Here is a 6,528-nt window from a genome sequence, read left to right as displayed (position 1 = left end):
GTGCTCAGGTGTTTGAAATACGGACAATATATCACAGAAATTACAGCAGCAGCAAGAGAAGCTCGGGCTGCTGCACAACATCCAAATCAATACAATAAAATCAGAAATATAATACCTGGCCGGAAAGATTGATTCTAAGTTTTAGCGGTGATCAAACCTCCTGATCATTGCCTAGTTAATCAGGCGATCGATCGATACTTTCTTTTACAGATACAATGCAGAAATGCACAAATGAACAGAATTTAGCTTAGTGTAAGTTATTAAAACCTTTGACATGCTTTCCACTTCACAGAGCGACGCAACTATTCTCGTAGAGACCTGAGGAGCCCAACAGGTAGAGCTTTTGACATCACATCTGAATACACATTTATTAGCAGTGCAAGTTTCACACAGTCACACCAGCGGGCTTCCGTTCAGAGGAAATTATTTCCAGCAGCTCAGTTGGGATCAGCCCTGAAAACAATTCGAGACCTTTTACTGCTTTTGCTGGGAGGATACAGCTGATGCAACCCTGTTCTAACCATCCACTGTCTTTAAATGTGCAAGAGGAGTGGAAGTTTTGGCCCAAACTTTGCAAACTTGGTATTCCTTGAATCTGCAAGGCAACCCTGACCGAAGATATTGTTTGCCTAAATATGGCACACACACAAAAAAAATATTAAGGGTTTATTCATATTAGTATTAGTTTTCAACTCCTTGTTAGTAATGATGATGGGACAAATGACTTTGCAAATGTAAAATCTTCAAGCAGTACATTCAGAAAAGTGTACATTCTCTGATTTTTGTTTTGTTTTCACAATCTAGCATGAACTATTATAAAGATGTATCAAATGTATTTTGTTATATTCCTGCAAATCTATGTAACATCCCACACACATTCCCTGGTACTGTGATCTTGCTTGTATTTAATCCTGTTTAACCCCCAAATCTTTCCTGCAAAATATTTTCATGAATTTTAATCCTTAGATCCCCCCCCAAATATTTGTGAATTATTCTATTTCATGTTATTCCTGACCTACTTACATACGTAAAAAAAAAACAATAGCCTATATAATCTTAAATAGGCATGACTTACAAGTGTGTTCAGAACTGTTCAAGATGCATAAAGATGTAATGCCACATCTTGCAGATGGCATTGTCTCAGTCAGCTGTCACTAATCAATGAGGCAAAGGAGGATCTTCTCTGTTCCACCATACTAACCAAAACCTTTGGACTGTGTCAGGTATCAGTGTGTGGAGTCATTGGAACAGCTACCCCAGGAGTGAAGCAAGGCTCCCTAACTTGTACCCAAACTGAATATGTTGGCCCCTAATAAAGCATCTGCAGTCTTGGTTGACCGTAATAGGGTACTATGCTTCTATCGACTCATTGTTTCATGAATGACATCACATCTTCATATCTTATAGAAGTCATTCGGTGCACTGAATATGCGCCACACTTTATTGAAAGGGTCATCTGTCGCCTTTAAGACATCCACCAGATGGATTGAGGCCGTTATCTCATCAAAGCGGTTCCTTCTCATTGCTTTTGAGATGGCTTCATTGTATCAGGGTTATATGACCAATACGTGTGGCACAGGATGGTAGACAGAGGTGAGCGAAACCCTAAAAGTGGGTAAGGCTGAGCTTATCGTGTTAATATCCTCCTTATTCCTGGGACAGAATAAGGTCAATAAACAGTATAGCTGGACATAGCTCCTCTTCTTCTCGTCATGTTCTGAAATTTGTTGATAGATGTTTTGAAATGTTTTCTAAATGGTATTAGTCCTTCTCACTCCAGAATGATGCAGCTAAAAAAGCTGCACTCTTCACAGATTGTTGGACTGTGACATTTGCTGCTCTCAGTTCATTCATGTCTTTGCATCGTGTTAAAACACTCCTCTACGCTCAACAAAGTAGCATCTAGATGCTTACAATCCTCAAAAATCCATTGAAAGCAGCAAGAAAGAACTTAATACTTACTTCTCAGATCATTTGTGTTTTGATTCAAACTGTCGGTAAATAAATATCTCTGCATGGATTCTGATTGAGGGACCAAAGCAAAGTTTACAACACCGCCCAATCTCCACAGTTGCTACTTGCTTGCTTCAAGAAAATGTCCAACTTAAGATCATTTGTTGTGAATCGGTGTTACATTGTTGAACTGAACTGAATTGCTGTGTCATGTGATGTTGGCTGGATTCATGAGCCGCTGGGATCCAGAAGAGTTTTTAACGTCCCGATCAGCTCCATGAAACTTCAACTGTAAACGAATGAAACCTTTAGCCATCTGTGGTTATTTTCTCTACATTTTGTGATGTGCAATCAATTATTATGTGTAAGTATTTAAGAGCAGCACGGCTTCTGCAGCATCTTAATGGGCATATTGGACAAATAACGCAGTTAAACTCACATAGCTTCGTTAGAGTTCTATAAAACGAAACGAGCCTTGCATGTTGGTGGTGTGATGGCGGCTTTTCTTGTTGTTTTCTCTTTTTTTTGGTAAAGTTGACATTATCATTAACATAAAATAAAGCAAAATAAATGGATTGTTGTTTTTTTTTTATTCTTATGCCTATTCATGGATGAATCCAGATCTAGTACCACAACATGCCCCCGTGTGGCGGACGTCGCCCTCCTGCTCGTAGCGTGATCTTCCGTCACCTGACATTTGTATCGACAGGATGGGTTTGACCGTTTACCCCCGGAGCCTTCAGCCAGTGACAGCGGCTGAAACCTTCACGACGGGCTAATCGTGACAAGGAACCGGTCGCCATGGAGATGCCGCCAACCTTGAGAAGTAATTCGTCGGATCAATATTTGCAGAGCGAAGAGGAAGGAAGGTGGGGGGGAAGGGGGAGGTGAACGCGAAAGGGAAGGATGGAGAGGAAAGGCGCTGGAATGTTGTTTGACAAATAGACGAAGGCAGAAATGTTCTTTAGCAAGAGGAACAGAGACGGGTCGGTGATGGGAGGAGGAGGCGAGGGCGCAGCGTTCCTCGGAGAAATCCCGCTTCACTTTGTTGCCCGGAGCCAATCCTATCAGGCGCTCGGAAACAGAATCGCCTGAACTACATCTGAGGGAGGAGTGATGGGTTTAACAAGGCCAGCTAATCAGATAAATGTGTTTGGATCCCATGTGGTTTACATCCTGTTGCATTTGGGGGGTAACTGCACACATTATCTGTGCTTCCTCCATCTCGAAGGCATAACTGCATTTTGTTGTTTTGTTTTGTTGTCGAGGAATGAGTCAACTCATTCATATCTATGGTGTTTCTCAAGCTGCATCCAAAAGAAAAGGCACCCGTGACACAGGGTGTTAGAGTTGCTGCCCTCTGGTCGCAAACGCAAAGCTCTGCGGTCACACTAATCCACTCAGGGACAGCTTTTACAGTAGTGCCATAACTCTAATCAATACCTTACTTTCTTACAATACACAAGATTTTTTTTTTCTTATTCTGATTTATGGTGGCACTATTTATGTGCTGTTTTGATTCCTGTACATGGTTTTTGTTACATTTCTCTTTGCACTTTCAACGTGTTACTCGACCAATTTTGTGCTCCCACACATTGCGTGTTGGCACAGGAACATAGATTTATCTTTTACCTACATATCTTCCCATTAGTGCAGACCAGCCAACCTGTCCCCGCTGAAAAAAAACAACTCACACAACTCCATCATTCACAGGGTGATATCCAATGTTTTTTGGGGGGGTTTTTTGGATGTAGCGCAGGGTTTCCCCCACAAAACTCACTAAACCTGATGCTTGGGCGCCAGGACAGTCATTCGTCCACCGGCTCGTCGTGTTTTTGAGTTATAAAATGTTGAAAGTTGACAGGAAATTTGACAAACGTCAGAGGCCTTCACAGAACGTCTGGACGTATTTTGAGGTTAAATTTCACACCAGCAATGAGGTGTCATTCTGAAAGCAACTGGTTACGCTGGATTTTATACGACAATATCAGATGAACACTTCATAGCAAACATTCGATTTCTACAGCTACTCATGCACCACTGTGTGTAGGTCTGTCACATAAAAGTATCAGCTGTAGCGTGATAAAATGTTGACAGCTTTAGGTATTAGGTGAATAGTTGTAGCATCACAGCAATAAAACAGAGTTTGAGCGATTATATAAGGGAGCGTTTCCTCAGGGTAAGTAGCGGTTTCTCCTCTTTCTACCAACTGTGCTCAGTAAAACTTCAGTTGCAGGTAAACTGCAGACTGCTGGTAACATCTTAACCACCATTTTGGCCCCGTTGTCTCGTTTCTGCTTTCACCGAAGACCTCCAAAGCCCCTTCCTGTGTTTGTTTTCTAGACCCGAGGCAGGATCATTTTTAAATCTAACACTCGCTGAAGAGGAGGAAGACTGATGAAGGAACCGGAGGAGACAGAAGCTGTTAAACTGTCGTGAGCAGGAGGAGCATTTCTTTCTGACTGATGTGCTGCTCAAAGGCAACTGGAAGAGAAGCAGATATATAATAACTGCTGAAGTGCCGTTCGCATTCTCAAAGGAAACCGTTTCTCCTTCTTTGATCAGATTTTCAGGCAATGTCTTCTCCAGGAAAAAAAAAAAAGTCATCCACCTACAGTGTCCTCCCCAGGTATTCATTAAGAATGCAAATATTTCAGTTTTTTTTTTTTTTGTTTTTTTTTTTTTTTTGGGATCTGGATGCCTCTTATTTACCTCTCTTTACCTGATCTCTAGATAAGCAGAATGCAATAGATGAATTTTATTAAATGGATATCAACCATCAAAGTATTCATTTGGAATTTTTCGTAATGTGTTTTTGTTCTTTTTATAGATCTTTATTCATTATAAAGTGGCAATCTTCACACCAGCAAAGCTCACAGTGACTTCTGTCTCACTATTATCTTACGCCTGCTTTCCATTTCAATGATGCAGGGAAACATTATGCAATGGAAAACCAACTGTTTTACCAATTTATCAATATTCTAACTCTCAAAGAAAGTCTCTTTTATGATTTTATAAGCTATATTAAATACAATTGAATCTGTAAAATATATATTTTAATTATGTTACTTGATTAGACAATAGCTAAATAATGATAATACTAACAATAATTTAAAAAAAAAACCCTGCTCTCGGCTTTTGAAATTTCAAACCTCTGTGAATGTGACGGCTCTGAGTTTGGACGTTTGGTGGAGTCAGAGCTTCCGCTTCTTGCTGATCTCGTTACTTTCTTGCCGCCACGTCACATGGCATTTGCACAGCGAGTGCCTCGTCTGCCAGGTCCAGCGTCACGTCTCCCACCTCCCCCTCTAGAGTCTGTTCCTGCTCCTCCCTGTCACTTCTCCTCACCTCACCACAAGTCTGATCACCTCTTCCCTCCGTCTTGCTCTCACCTCCTCCTTCTCCTCCGTGCCTGAGCGGCGAACAGCCGTGACAACGTCGCCTCCTCTCCGTGTCCCTCCGCGTCGATCTCCTTTTCTTCACCTCCTCGTCCGGCTCCATCCATCACTCCTGTCCCCCTGCCCTCCTCTGAAGGCAGTGACCTTCTTGCTGTGAGTCATCTCCACCCTGACGGCTCCTCCGTGCTCCTCCTGCTTTCTGCTGCTCCTCCGCTGGCCCTGTTTACCTCGCTCCCCTGTCACTCCTCATCCCGCCTCGGTGGCCTAACCTCATACTGTCACCTCCTCGCCGTGCTCCATTTGTCTCATCCTCTGACTGTTCTCTCCTCTCCTCTACCAGTGACCTTCGGATGGGGAAATCTCTTCCCTCCTCCACACTCCTGTGCACCTCATTGTGTGTGTGTGTGTGTGTTTTTTTTTTCTGTCAGACTTTCATGTCCCGTGTCTGAGGGCTTCATATCGGTTTTTTATCTTTTGCTCAGTTAAAACACGGGAAAATCTTTACGGACGATCCCTCGAATCCAAGATGTCTTGCTTGTGAAATATTCTAGGTTCAGAATGATGTGTCGCCGTTTTTCTCATAAAGGTCATTAGCAGAGGTCTGACCACGAGTCAGCTCGAAGAGTTTTTCTTTAATAGGTCCAGGCAGAAGAACAACATTTAAATCTAACATGTCTTAATGCCAATCAGTTCACAAGACAGGGAGGGAAACCAGGGGATAGAGAACTAAAGTCTTCCTGGAATTAGAAAGTAGAAAGTGGACAAAGCCACTTTCCTGCCTGCCTTATGCCAGCTAGTACTTGTAAGACATTATTCTTGATCTGACCTGCCTTGGAATAAACAAAAATTGTCATTATTGGAATGTTTTCTGAATTTTAAATCTAATTTAGTGTTTTCTATTATGCTTCTTTGAACACGTTTCACGTATGAGCTACACAAGACGTGTTCATTTGTTCATTTATTGTTTTGCACAAAATCATTTTATAGCTAATGAGATTTTAGTCTGGTCCACTGCGCCTGCTTTGAGCTCCTTTCAGAATATGCTATTTCAGGGCCTCTTGTCATTTTAAATCCAAAAAGGCTGATTCTGGCCATGCCCCCGCCTCAAAGTTTACACTCACACCTGAAAACGACTGCAAACAGATGCACAGTCATACCACCGTACATCTCTGAAAAT

The sequence above is a fragment of the Poeciliopsis prolifica genome, unplaced genomic scaffold, assembly GCF_027474105.1.
Source record: "Poeciliopsis prolifica strain line A6 unplaced genomic scaffold, Auburn_PproV2 SCAFFOLD018, whole genome shotgun sequence".
Taxonomy (NCBI): Eukaryota; Metazoa; Chordata; class Actinopteri; order Cyprinodontiformes; family Poeciliidae; genus Poeciliopsis; species Poeciliopsis prolifica.
The sequence above is the reverse complement of the archived record's forward strand: the minus strand, read 5'-3'. Positions refer to the sequence as shown.